The sequence below is a fragment of the Pyrgilauda ruficollis genome, unplaced genomic scaffold (assembly GCF_017590135.1).
Source record: "Pyrgilauda ruficollis isolate IOZ18807 unplaced genomic scaffold, ASM1759013v1 scaffold29, whole genome shotgun sequence".
Classification (NCBI taxonomy): Eukaryota; Metazoa; Chordata; class Aves; order Passeriformes; family Passeridae; genus Pyrgilauda; species Pyrgilauda ruficollis.
The window spans coordinates 4,105,626-4,120,430 of NW_024524266.1; positions in this window are offsets into that span (position 1 = coordinate 4,105,626).

The window sequence follows — 14,805 nt, forward strand, 5'->3', positions numbered from 1 at the left end:
ATCTCCAACAGTACCAGAAGGTTTGGACAGTGTTTAGGGACTGTCTGACAAAGGTGATGCTACCCATGTTTATATAAACAACTTGCCACCTTTTGTATCTACAGCATGCAAAAGTACTCATAAGTCACATTCATAATTCTGGTGGTAAAATTCCTGAGGACACCCATCAGTGGGCTGATCAGAGCAGTTGTGATGATTATAGTCCAAAGACCTGAAACTGTCATAATATATAACGAATAAGTCTTCTTTCTTTTTTTTCTTTTTCTTTTCCACAAGGATAGAATGGCCTTGCTGCATGGCTGGATCAGATTCATCCAAATGATTTATTTTTTAGATCAGCTGAAAGGCTTGTCTCTTTAATAGAAAAGGAAAAATTTATCTAAGGGCTAAACTGTGGAAGAATGCAGTATCTTCCCTTCAGCTTTTTTGCACTGGAAAGTTAGACTCACACTTGCAGGATACTATGGAAATCTGAGCTAGGAACCACCTAGCCAAAATCTGTTTCCAGAGGAAACCACCATTAGGGCTAAAAAAGCACACAAAGCACTTGAAATGCGAACAGCTGCACTTGGGAGATAGTGTTTGTCTGAAAAAAATAATGAAATTACCCTTGAAGCCCATTATATACATTTTAGGAGAAAGGGAATATCTATAGCACTTTTTGCGAAGAACACTTCCTCAGATGTTTCCCTATAGCAACTATAAATTTAATAGAAGAGCTGGAAAGTATAACTTCTGTGTGTTGGAAGGGAAGTTTCTTTGAAAGAAGATTAAATTACAGTCACCATCAAATCTATGTATCTAAATGAAATTGGACAACATATCTTGTTTGGGTTTCACTTAAAAAAACAGGAATACTTAATGCAATTTGTATTCGTGATGCCTATATGTTTTCAAATGGCTAAACTCTAGTGAACTCAAAGTGAAGCACTTCTACATGGAAGGAAATTGACTTGAAGGGTAGTGCAGAAGGTGAAACATTTTAAAAGAATTATTGGTATGCATATGATATTTGCATTTCCTATTAACCTTCACTTGCACAAGCAGAAAACCTGCTTCAAAATGGTGAAGGGCTCAGTTCAATTTGCCTGTCTACAAAATTTAATTTAACCAAAAACCTGCAAGAGAGCAGAAGCTGAAACAAAGTCTATTGCTGATTGGTTTAATGTGAGGAACCTGAAATTGATGTTGACATTTTGCCTGCCTGGAGCAATCACTACACTGCATCTCTTAATTGGCTACGCAAGCCTCTTTCCTTCTCTCACACAGCAGCAAACTCATGCTTGCAGCTGCAGGAATCTCCTATTGTAAATACTTACATGGCCCAACCAATTCAGCTAACAAAAGACTCCCCTTCCTGGATAATCCAGTTAGCCTGTTAAATAACTGTGAGCTCTGCATAAATTCTTGGTAACTTTCTGCATTGTGTGAGAGCATGAAGTATGACATTATTAGCTTAATGTGCAGCTTGGAAAATGTATAAGGCATTATGGTACAGTCACACTATTATCTACTAGATTGAGCCAGGTTTATTAACAGTGACAACCATTACAACAATAAAAGGCATGCAAAACCAAATTCAGTTATCAGAACCTTATGGGAGGTTTGCAATCATATTAGATTATTTTCTTTCTAAAAGGCTTACATTTAGAATTTCCCATTAAAATGACCACTTTTATTGGTTTCACTCTGTCTTTCTGTTAGTACCTACAAAATTTCAGCAAATATGCTTTATTTTATGTAGACTGCCTTTATGTGATGACAGCATCTACAGTCTGCCAGATAAAAGCTGAAGCTGCCTTAAAAATTTTGTCATGAAATTATTTTTTTCTTAAAACTTCAAAATAAATTCCTTCCTGCCTGCAAATTCAAGCACAAATCACTGTCTTCTGCTGTAGAGACTGTCAATGTGGGTGCAAAAAATATCTCACAGGAAATGTGTAAAAATTATTAGGTTGGGAACTGTCCCTAGGTGGAAGTTCAGCTTCAGGGCTTTTTCCTCCTATTGTAAATATATTTCTGTGCTTCCCCTACAAAAACAATGAGAAAAAATCCAGCCAAACAAAAATCCAAGTAGCTCCTTCCAATACCATGCTAGTTTTCCCCTGCAAAATGAAATTCTAAATAACCTTGTGGTAGCTGCACTAGTAGTACATACACACTTAACTGAATGAATGTTTGTGCCTATGTCCATTTACATGAGGTGTAAATCATGTAAAAAAAAAGTTTTGGTCTAATCCTAAAGTGCATGGTTTTTTTTCCCCCAGAAGCACATGGATTGATTGTCATAAATTATTACTTGAAATATTTAATTTGTGAAAGTGACTAACTTTAGAAAGTTACATCAGGCAGTAAGGTCTAAAGAATTTTAAGTTGTCATAGCAACAATTTTTTTTTTTTTTTTGTTCATAATAGAAAGTTTTACCACAAATGTTTGGGGTTTACTTTAAAATGAGGTTACTTAATAAATTAAGAAATTAACTCCCTGTATAGACACTACAAAGAGAAAATTAAGTTTTCTTTGCTACTGTCTGTAACTTTTCTTGGCAGAACTTTCTGTTCAGAGCTCTTCAAAAATTTACACTGCTTTGCAACCATTTAGAATTAGAATTTGGAGATTTTCATCACATCTGCTTTGCTATCAGATATCACAAAACTTATTCAAGGTGTGGAAGGGAAAAAAACAGAGTTTTTATTAAAAGTATTGCCAGCATGAAATCAAAATAGCATTTCAATATCCTAAACCCCAGCTACATTATAGATCTATAGAAATAACCATAAATAGATCTTCTACCAGTAGTCACGTACAGTGATCTGCTTTTGACTGTGTCTACTGAAAACCTTGTCAACAAATGTTGGAAACCTGAAAGGAAACAGGGACACTGGCAAAACATGTAATGTTTACAGGCATTGCTGGAGTGATAACTACAGTAGTCAGGTTATTGGCCAAGACACATTCATGCATGTATGCCAGTAGAGTTAAATGAAAATCCATACACCTGGCAGCTATAAATACGGGTCTCACCTCCATAAAGTGGAACTGCATTTCAGATACCAGCAGAGAAGGCATGGTGATTTGGTAAGTGAGAGGAGAAGGATGAAACCATAATAAAACAACTTAATTTAGTCTGTAATTAGATTTTGAAATTACTGCTCCGACAATGAAGAAAAGTCATTAAAAGGGGCTGTGTAGAAGATTTGTTGTGTATGAGGGCAATTCACAATTTGCTAAAGCTAGACCCAGCTGTCCAAATGGGAGATTTCTGTTAGGAAGCTGTAGTTTTCCTGCATAAATACGGTACACCAATAAATTGCCTTCATCATCTCACAAAACTCTGTTGGTTGAGGTAGGTTACATGTCTAAAAATGTGAATTTGAATTGAGGTAGGTTACATATCTAAAAATGTGGGGTTTGGTTCACCAAATATCATGGGCTTAAAACACTAAACCCTTGGTATGACATTGCTAACAAAAAAGAGATCAGGCTAAAGTAAAATAATATTCACCCACATATTTTTTAATCTAATAATCCATTAAAAATGGGTATAAAGCTAGTGATTCAAATGTTGTTTAGCTGGTAAGGGATCATTTAAGATAAGCACTTCGTGGCTATTTGGATTGTTCTCTGGAAAACTCAATCTCCTCTGTTGTCTCTCAGGAAAATCTTAGAAAGATATCATCCTACAAGCATGACTGAAGGAAAGCCTCCAGCCTTTTCAATTCTTATGACATCTGTGACATCTGTTTCACACCCTTTCATTAAGTAAGCTGTGAACACTATTGACCTAAATGTGAGCTATATACACTTGGGCTACCTTAATAAACCAGAACTCAATTGCTCTGACAAGAATTTTCTTTTCTTCTTACTACAATCACTTCAGCTAAAGCACCTAATTTAGACCATATACAGATTTACACAAAATAATTGTATTTTTATATATATAGGGGGGAAAAAAATCCAAGCATTTTATTGTCTCCTGCTGTGGTCAAGAATTTTTCGTCCCACCTAGCATCTCACTACTAGGTTGGAAGAATAAAATAATTAAAATATATACAAATAGTTTTATTCCTGTAGATTGTAGCTAAATTTGTTGTTCTTGGATGCAAAGATTGATTTATAATGAATTTAAATTGCTTTTGATTTCCTAGATTATTCTCCATTTCTGACTTAATGTAGTCCTGATTTTTGTAAAAAGAACTGTTGTGATTTTACATAGGTGATGTAGAATGGGAGATAAAACAGAAGAATCTTTCAGAGGTCAGAAGTGGAACAAGAAGGAAAGGCAATTGGTGGGGAGGAGCAATGATTAATAGGGTTTCTCATTGAAGAAGACATATGAATATTAATTTCAGATATGAATGCCTACTGTATGAAGATTTTGCAGCTATATGCAGTTGGAGCAGGTTGCTGTCCTTGAAACAGAAACACATCTGAAAATGGAAAGTTCAACACACCTAATGGTTGGTTCCTCCTTCACCCTAAGGTCTAAGCCATAGGACTGCCCTTTATGTAGTTCAACAAAGAAAAGCATAGCTCATAAGAGATATGCAAAAATCTTGATGTTGTATTAGTTTCAAACCCAGTTTGAAACCTCTCAGTTTCAAACCCAGGCCAACTCTTCTCAAGCCAAAAGGTGTCTAGGATAAATTTTCCTGGTAATATTTGGGATAGTAAGAAATTCACAATTTCCTTGTGTTCTTTTGACAGTAATAGCAGTAGTGAAAAACAATAACTCTCAGAGATACTGTTTATTGTGAATAGATTGAAATAGATTTCTTAAATCTTCAGATTTAGATCTTAAATAAATTGAAATAGATTTCTTCTGAGCGTGAGATTTTAGGTATTTTAGGCTGTACATTCATTAAAGTGCTTCTCATTGACCATAGTCAATGACAAAATTCGTCGGCTTTTAAACCTCACAAATACCTATCTGCTGGATATATTGTGGCAGGGAATACCCCATGATTATTCTGATAAATCTATCATTCTGATAAATGCATCAAAAACATTTAAACAGCCTGAAACTTTTAGTTGCAAACACAGCAGAAAATAAAATAATCTTTGAATACCAGATATTAAGTGGATTTCATTGTGATTTTTCAAGGAGAGGTAATATAATAAAACTATCAATATTTCATTAATACTGAAGAAGTCTCAGGCATGTTGTCAAAAGCAGCATCTTTTCTAAAGTAGAGAAGCTATTTTTTCAAAAAGGAATTAGCATTACTTAGCTCATTTGGATGCATTAAGAGCAAAAATAATTCTTCCTGATGATTTTTTAAAGTCATAATAATAAAACCTGATGATAAATAATAACAAACAGCAATAATAACAGAGCAAAATAACATACAGTGAACTCTTATATTTCACTTTAAAAAGCTTTGTGTTCACCACAATGCAACTGAGAAATCTACAAAAATTTTAGTGAGTTGGACATGGAGGAGAAGACCAATATCAATATAAAAGGCTGAGATTCAATTCTACTACCATTTCAGTTTCTCAATGCAAGCCACACAAATACAATGGCTTTACAAATTTGACCTGGAAGTATTGTAAATAAATGAGTTCCTTGTGACACAAGGCAATATGTTCAAGTTTTTCATAATCTCAGTAAAACATCTCTGCTTCTTCTGTGATATCTTCAGACAAACATCACTTTTTCTTTAAAGCATGCTATACTAACTTGCCAGAATAATGCAAAGCATGTCTTTGATTTTAAATGTAACTGAATGCTTGAACGATGTTCTTTTGATTTCACATTTGTTTGGAAGTTGTTCTTGAAAGTGAAATCACAGAGGAAATATGAGACAGAGATGTGAACACAGCATATCAAATTGACAGTTTTCTATACATACTCTGCTTCTGCAATTCTTGATTCATTGCAAGAATAGACACTTCATGGTAATCTTTGTTGCAAATGCAAAACTCCTGACTTTTCTATTCAAGTCCACGGTAGTAAAAAAAAAAAAAAAGTTGAATATAGATTGCCAGTTCACTTAGTAAACTGACAGAACATTTAGCAAATTACATGACCTACGTGAAACTCATGTTTGAATTACATGGCACAATAATTTGCCTGTGTCAGTCTACTGACTGGCATTTCTTTACGAAAATGACAAGTCAAAGTTTGCAGTTGTATCTTCATTTAAAAATAAGAAGCCATTTTCTCATCTTTATAGTTGCAAAAGACATTCTGAACAAATATAAATCAGGAATAACCAGAGAATGATGTCTGTCAGTTTTAACTGGAGATAATAAACCCTAGTTATTAAAATGCTATCTCTTCCCATACCTCAGTGATTCTTTCATATGCATTATTAGCTTATATGAAAATTTCTTTCAAACCTCAGGTTCCCTTCATACAAATCAATATTTCAATCTTGTATCATCCTCTTGACCTTTTAGCTGAAGTAAGGATTTATAACAAAGCTGAGGTTGTTGATCATGTGGATAGGACACAAAATGTCCCTGACGCTCATCTGACTCTCCAGTGAAACGGTTTAATGACATAAGGCACCAAAAGCTAATGTTATAATAAAGTACAAATATTTCTTGAATGTTTCATGGCCTACATAACTTCAGAATCAAACCACTTCCAGTATCAGCAGATGAAAACACAGGAAACATTATCCAAGAATGCAGAGAAGAAGAGGCAGAAGGATTGAATCATTGAGCAATTACATGCTTTTGGAGCAGCTCAGCTTTGTGGCAAATCACAATAGGCTGAAAAGTCCTGATTAGAAAATTACTATCCTTCCTGTGGGAATTAAAGAAAGGCAGGCTTCTTCTATTCAATGATTCAAGTTTGAGGAAGACTTAGCCCCCACTGAATGAGCTTGTCTCTTGCCTTACAAAGCAAGACTACCACACAGAGATCCTGAATCTTGTGACCAAGGTTAGATGGAAGGAATAGAGACCTGCCCTTTACTTTTGACTTTCAACAGGTTTTTATTATTTCTGTTCTCTTTTTCCTCCAGTACTTCTTTAACTAGCAGAAATTAGGGTTATTTTGACATGGATTCACAATTAAATGAAACTAATTCTCCAGATCTTCAGCTATGAGAAAAAGTTGAGAAATTTAGTGCTTCTTCAAAATTGTTATTAAAATCAAAATAATGTTCATGACTGCAGAAAATCTCATACTCACTGTAGTGGTATAACCTTTTCCCCTTAACAAACAATACAACCAAATTAAGGGCTTCAAATTCAAGACTTAATTATTGCACCTTGCTCAGCAATTAAAAGGGAATTGCAAAATAGATGCTGTGGCATATGTCATAATTAAGCAAGCACTTTACAATACTATTTTTGTTCCTTTTTTTAATTTTTATAATGATGCTGATCAAAGCAATAGTGGGAAGTGAAAATTGTCTTTACATAGGGGTGCATAACCTTCAGCACAGAACTTGCAGCTTCTTAAATCAAATCAAACCTTTACACAACTAGAAAATTAATTATAGCACTATGTTTTTATGGATATGAAATGTAGAAGTGGTGCTGTAGTGCATAATAAGACAATCTTAAGGCACTAACTCATATGCAGGCATCTATTTCATCGCAGATGGAAAATATGCCTTTGGAGACAAGTATGTTGATAACCATATTCTGCTCTAAAAGATTTGAAATTAGAGCCACCAACAAGTAACTTTAATGGCTCTGGGATAGTATTGTGATCACCCAAGACAAGGCAAAGTGAATGCATTATGGCAAAATTAAACTCCTATTCACATTGAAAGGTAAGTGTTATGTTAATGTGCAGTACATGTATTTGTTTGAAGAAAATTCTCTTGTGCTGTTTCAGGAAGGGAGTGGTTATATTTAATCACCACTTTGGTTCCAGTTTGAGGTTGTTATTCCAGTATCACAATCTTTCCACTAAGACCTGCAATTAACTTCTTCTGGAAATGCTCAGGAAGAGTCTTGAGTTTTGTTTTATACATTGAACTCTGCCAGAGAACAAGACTCAATTTTCTGATTTCATTACAACATCCTTGAGGAATTTAATAACTGAATCTTATTCTTTTCATTTAAAACTCATTCTAAATAAAAATTTTCAAGATCATTATGCTTCTATACTGACAGTGACGTCCTACATGTTAATTAAAATTCAGTATAGACCTCCTAGACAACCTCACAAAGATTTGATTCCATACAAGGTGCCCCACACCATAGCTCAGAGGCAGTAGTACCAGCCATATAAGTCAGTGGGAAACAGTACCATCCATTTTGTACAGGTTTATGATGATACATGTTCTGTGTAGACATAAATATCCCCAGAGCACTGAAATGCAGCTTATGGTAGAAATGAATGAGAACAGTATTCCAAAGTAAGCTGCATCCAACTTATGCAGGTGCACAAAACCATTAAGTGCTCAATACTTAAGAGAAAGTAAAGAATATCCTGCCTAACTTAAAAATACCATTATTATTCATAACAGAATACAATTATGCATAAAACTAAACATTAATTAGCAGCACACACCTCTTTAGTGGCAAATGACCCTGCATTAAAAAAGCAGACCATCCTCTGAATTGAAAACAAAGCTTCCTTTTATCTTGTTCAATTTCAGACCCACTAATGATCACTAAAATCCTAGGTAACTAACGGTGTGATACAATTTAAGTGCTAATCAGACATCAGTTAAAAGAAAAGCTTACTGAAACCTGTGGTGGTGATGTCTAATCTGTGTTAATTTGTGATCAAATTCTATCATGACATTGCAGTATTGTCATTGAAAAATTAGAAAATTGTCTTGTGTGCAACATTAAAGCATCATTCATATTGTTTTGAGGGCTACATCATGCAAAGGGGAAAACAAAAAAGGAAAAAAAGCCAAGGAAACCTAAGGCATAGCAACTTGGATGTGTCCCTACAGATTGCAGACTAGGACTGTAAAGATCATCTAACTGGAAAGTAAAAGTCAATCTAGGTATTGTCAACCTGAGCTGTTGATGTCAGATTTTTCAAATACCGATTAACGACAATAATATATTTTGTGAAAACTTAGCAGTTTGACAAACCTCTGAGCAAGTCCTCCTGGCACAGCACGTATCAAGCACCTGTGATATGCCTATGGGCTCAACAGGAAGATTCTACCAATGTGACTATTACTATTTGGCCATTGTCAATTGTTCCATATTTCAACACATGTGAATGCATCTGGAAACACTCCAAATATCTACAATTTACACAAAAATCATTATATTTCTTTGTTTTCAGAAGGTACTTCTAGTGACAATCACAATATTTAACTACAACCTTTGACCTTCCTCAAATATTTATGGAATTTTTCAAAAATTAGAAACTTGATAAATGTGATAGTAGAATAGTAAGTATTAAATATTGTTTGCCCTTTCCTTAAGGGAGTGAATGACAGCTGCCTTTTCAGACTGATCTGTTGAATGAAGATATTGATGAAGTGCATTTCACTGTAAATTGAGAATTGCAGCTTTCTAACAAACACTTTTTTATTGAAACACTTCAAATCATTTAACATATTAATCTCTGAAGTTTTTTGCAACCTGACCTCAGGAACTTCTTCTGTAAACTGTAAACTGTAAACTCAGGAACTTCAACTGTAAAGCTGAATGAAGACAAGCTGAAAGTCCCCTAAATATCTTTCAGGCACAAGGGATACAAGGAACTACCTAACAAAAGACTGTACTTAATTTTTCTCAGATCAAATTATTTCTTGATTTCTTTAAAGCTGCTTTTTTTTGCAGCTTTTAATTCTATAGAGGGATAAAGAATTATTATTATTACTCTAGTATCACTATTGGAAACGCTGTTCAATCTGTCCATATCACTCATCACTCATCACTCATATCACCAAATTCACTTCTGTTGTATTTCAGAGCTACACAGAAGAAAGAAAATTGAAGAACTGTCCTTCCCCAAACAGTATAAGTAGTAGACTTCAGCTCACAGACTAAAAGAAAAAACAGTGAAAGCAAGCACCAAAATAGTAACCAAAAACCAATTGGGCCTGGCACAATTTCTTTATTACTCAGTATTATATTCTCAAAGAAAACCAAATCTCACACTCAAATATACTTCTCTTCAGAGAAAATGCACTAACATCCACTGCCAGATTTCAGATTATGAAGTATGATCAGTTGACCAACAAAAACTTTTTAATGCTCCCTGGCTATCCTTGGATAGGTACATTGCTAGCAAGTTGGGAATTCCTTTTGCAATATCTAGCCAAAGTAGTGGTCACACAAGGCAGCAAATAGAAAATGGCAGGGTGCAAATGGATGGCATTCAAGACCAGCTTTAGCCCCAGTATGGTCAGGCACTGAGACAGTCTTGTTTGAAATGACACAGATTCTGATAACCATGCAAGAGAAGTAAACAAAGAAGCCTAATCCTTAGCTACTCCTCAGAGCAGAAGACAGTAAAAAGCAATTCCCCTGCAAAGTATTCAAAATGTTGTTTCTGCGAAAAACACTTAGATGTGACAGTAATGCAAGATGCCAGCGAGAACAGGGAAAACGGAACGTGAACTCTGATTTTGAGAGGCATGTACCCTGTGGTGACCCTTTTGTGTTGTTTTGTTTTATAAAGCAGAACAGAGCACAACTCTTGGATGGCTAACAAGAGATATGTCCAGATATTTGGGAAAGCAAATTAAGTACAAATTCAGTAGATGAATGGAAGAAAATAGAACTTGTCCACCATTAGTATGTCTAATATGAAGCATGATTTTTTGCTGCAGATAGAGGTAACTTTTCCGTAACCAGTGGCTCTCCTTCCATTAGTTATTTAAGAGTATAAACAAGAACAAACCAGGGCCAGCTAAATCAAGAGAGAATATAATCTTATTTTAAAAATATGTTTCAATAAACCTTTCAATAAATAATGACTATTTATATGCCTAGTGAAAATATACTTTAATCTGAAGGTCTAGCACTAAAGAGTCCAACACCTAGAAGGCAAATTCCCATTTAAGTAGAAAAAAATTATTATTTCTGTTACTAAATCTAAGATATAACTGGTTTCTTGAGCTTTATTAAACTGTGAAAAACAGGATCTGAAGATAGAAATATTTATCACTTCCTTTGACAGGACTCCTGATACATGCAAAAAAAACCTTGTATAAAATTATTTATTTCATAATTTTTGTCATGTATTTTGTTAGGTTTTATTTTTTAATAAAATTTTCTGAAAAGTTAGCATTTCTTTACAAATAAAGCAACTAATTCATATTCAGATAAATTTTGCTTGCTAAAACCACTTTGTTGGCTATCATATTGAAACATAAAATCACAGAATTATTTAGACTGGAAAAGACCTCTGTGGTTATTGAGTCCAAACTTTGACTGACCATCACCTTGTCAACTGGGCACTAAGCCCCACATCCGGCTGTTTCTTGAACATCTCCAGGGATGCTGACTCCACCTTCCTTGGCAATCCATTCCAATGCTTGCCAACCCTTTTGGTGAAGAAATTCCTCTGGATGTCCCGCCAGAACCTCCTCTGGTGCATCACTTCTTCTTATCCTGTCACTGGTTCTGGGAGCAGAGGCCAACCACCGTCTGGCTATAAGATCTTTCATGTAGCTGTAAACAGGAATAAGGTCATTCTTGAGCCTCCTCTTCTCCTGGCCAAACACCAACAGATCCCAGAGCCAAGAAATTGCTGAGGTGCAGCCCCAGCACTGTCCAGTACAGGAGGCACTTTCCTGATCCTACTATGGATTCTCTCTGAAAGGCTTTTAATTTGTCATAGTTGTTTTTATATAATAACTATGTTTTTTGTCAGTTACTAGATGACAAATTGCTTCCAATGATTTTTCATAAAAGGGAATTCATTGCATAATAAAGCTACCATTCTCTTAGTACAGTGCAAGAAGGATAAAAATAATAGTCACTGCAAATGTGTTATTCCTTCTTTTAGATAAACTTACACATGCCAGTAAAGGACACCTAGCATAAAAGGCAACACCTGATAATGCCCCGAGCATCTTAAACTCGATTCCAACATGAAGCACATCAAGTCAAAAATATTATTGTGGCAATATCTCAAATTTTCCAAATATTCAAAATTGTTATCTTATTGCAAGTCTCTTTTTGAAAGACATTAAAAAAAAACAGTGTACAACTTTTATTACACAGACCAATTAATGAATTATAGATTGTTCTGTTGTATCATGTGATAAATTATCTGGGCAATTGCAGAAGAGGAAATAATCATTTTTATTTTACTGTGGGTATTGTGAAGACCGAACAGTGTTTTCTACACTGTCCTGTTAACTACAAGAGGACACAGTGTCAAAGTTCAAATTTGAATTTCCTACACTTTCATATTCATTAATACTTTTCTAAATATTTACAATGGAATTCCATCATTGCCTTGAAAAGTCAATTATTTTTTACCTTTCAGCTATAAAATAATGAGAAACTATAGAAAAACTTTAATATGTTAATGTCTTTGGGCATATGTGGCTACAGATCTGCAACAAATACAAAATAGATCCAGAAATTTCTCCTTGCATAGCTGAGCTTTTTTAGGCAAATTTTATATCTTATTCAAGACTGTATTTTTTTTTCTGTCATAATTATATGGGATAAAAAATTATTCTCAGAAAATAAGGTTTGGGAATAGAAAGTAGTCTTAGCTGCAGACTGCTTTTTAATCTATTGGTACTTTCAAAAATATATTTCACACTTTTTCTAATAGTCCAATAGTGAAGCAACTTATGTATAGATTCAATAAATTCAAATATTCACTTTGCACACCTTATACAAAAGTGACCTGTAGACATTTTTGATCATACATACAGGAGTTTGCCTCAAAAATGTAATTCTAGGAAAGTATTTATCTAATTTTCTGAATTAGTAATTCAGAAAACCATGGGCGAAATAAGTACCTGTGATATTTCACCCATTTGTTCTTGTCTAACTCTGTCCAGATGCTGAACAACACATGCTGTCTGAAAAAGAATGCTGCATGATTTCCTTTGTAGGTTGGCTGAATCTTTAACTTTCCTAAACTGTCTACATCTTAAAGGAACCCCATTTCCCTCTTCATTTTAACTGTACAGTTCTGAAGTACTTCTCCTACAGTCATATAGACTTCTCCAGTCCTGTTAGTAATTCTAACTGAAAAAGAAAAAAATGGGTTTTCTTCTGTTTAAAGAGATTTTCATCCACGTTCAACCTTACTTGAAGTATTGAAATAATTCTAGAAAGCTCATAGTTTATAAAACATTTCAAAGTCTTTCCATTCATGTTTTATCAAACTTGCAATAGAAGTGTAGTCGGAATAAGACATACTAGTTCCCATATGTGGAAAGCACTTGCTACTTAGATTTTATATTCTATATATTTTGTTCTTTGTTCAGCATTTCATTACCAGGCTGCTGAGTGCTAAAAGTGAAACCTGGACCATTACAATACTTCAGCAAGAAAAATATCAATATGAAGCAACATTATTGATTTTTTTTTAAGGTGTGAAAATCAGTGTAGATCAGAACAACAGGAAAAAAAAAAAAGGAAAAAATAAACAACAACCCACCCCCAGGTTCCTTTGTGTAGCTTTTCCTTGCTTTAAATAATTTTAATGACAAAAACACCTTGTAATTGTACTTATGAATATATGTCCTTTAACTTTTTTTTTTTAAATTGTCCCATTCCATTAAAAAAAAATCTCTCTGCTGCAGAATAATAATTTATATAAGACTCTCAGCATGAAGGTTTATTATTAGATAGATGACTCAATTTACCTAGCCTAAAAAATATAGTTTTGAGTCTCTCATCAGTTCACTTTATTTTACCTTGACTGGTTTTTTCCTACACCTACTAAGAAGAAAATTAATACTTTCTCAGCTGAAACCAGGACACCTACACAGAAAAAAAAAATAAACACAACTGTATAAAATGCATTATTACAGTGACGATGAAAGTTTTAAAATACTGTAAAATATTTAAAACATTATCCTGAAATAAAATTAAGGTCTACACGTGAAAATTGCTCTATTATTTGCAGTTCTTCTATGTATTATTTGTAAAGCAGAAAGGACTTCCATATTGCTTACTAGTCATATTGACGACAGAAAATATGGAAAATGGCAATAAGTATGATCTCTCTCTTAGTTTTCTACCTGGCAGTGTACTGTTCACATTTTTTGCGCATTACGAATGTGTAATGCCCCTGGTAACTTACGATATCTCAGATCAGGTGGTTCTAAAGGGCCTAGCTGTGTATGGAACATTAGCTGAATAATTCTTAACTAGTCTGTGTGGGAGGTGTTCTTGAGAACTTGGACAAAGAAAGACTTTCCACCCCATCTGCCTCAGGACGGGGCTCACCTAGCCTCACTAGTGTCTCCAAAACAGCCTTCTAACACTGTAGGAAAGCATCATCTGAAAAGCCAGCATTCCACTGGCCAATCCAAAAACCCCAGATCAGTATCTTGCCCTGGTCTTCTTGAACTATGTACCAAAATCCTTGCAGTTTACAGGGAGCATGTCAAAAATTGTCATGCTATCTGAGAACAAACATACTATCAGAAAAGCAAGATTCATGAAAGAGAAAACTGTCAATGCTTAATAAGCATAATTATGCTGTTTCTACCCATAAAAATCCATACAAATTGGATTTTGAGGCGCTGGGAGAATAAATTGATGGATTTATCACTCGGCATCAGCCCTTCCTCCTATACACTACCTCAACATCACCAATTAGGTCTGGCAGTGAAAGAATTGCTGCCCAAGTAGACTTCCAGTATGTCTCACTGAAACTATTCCCAGAAGAAGGTGAAAGCTGTGAACACTTTAAATTTATTTGTAATGATCCTATA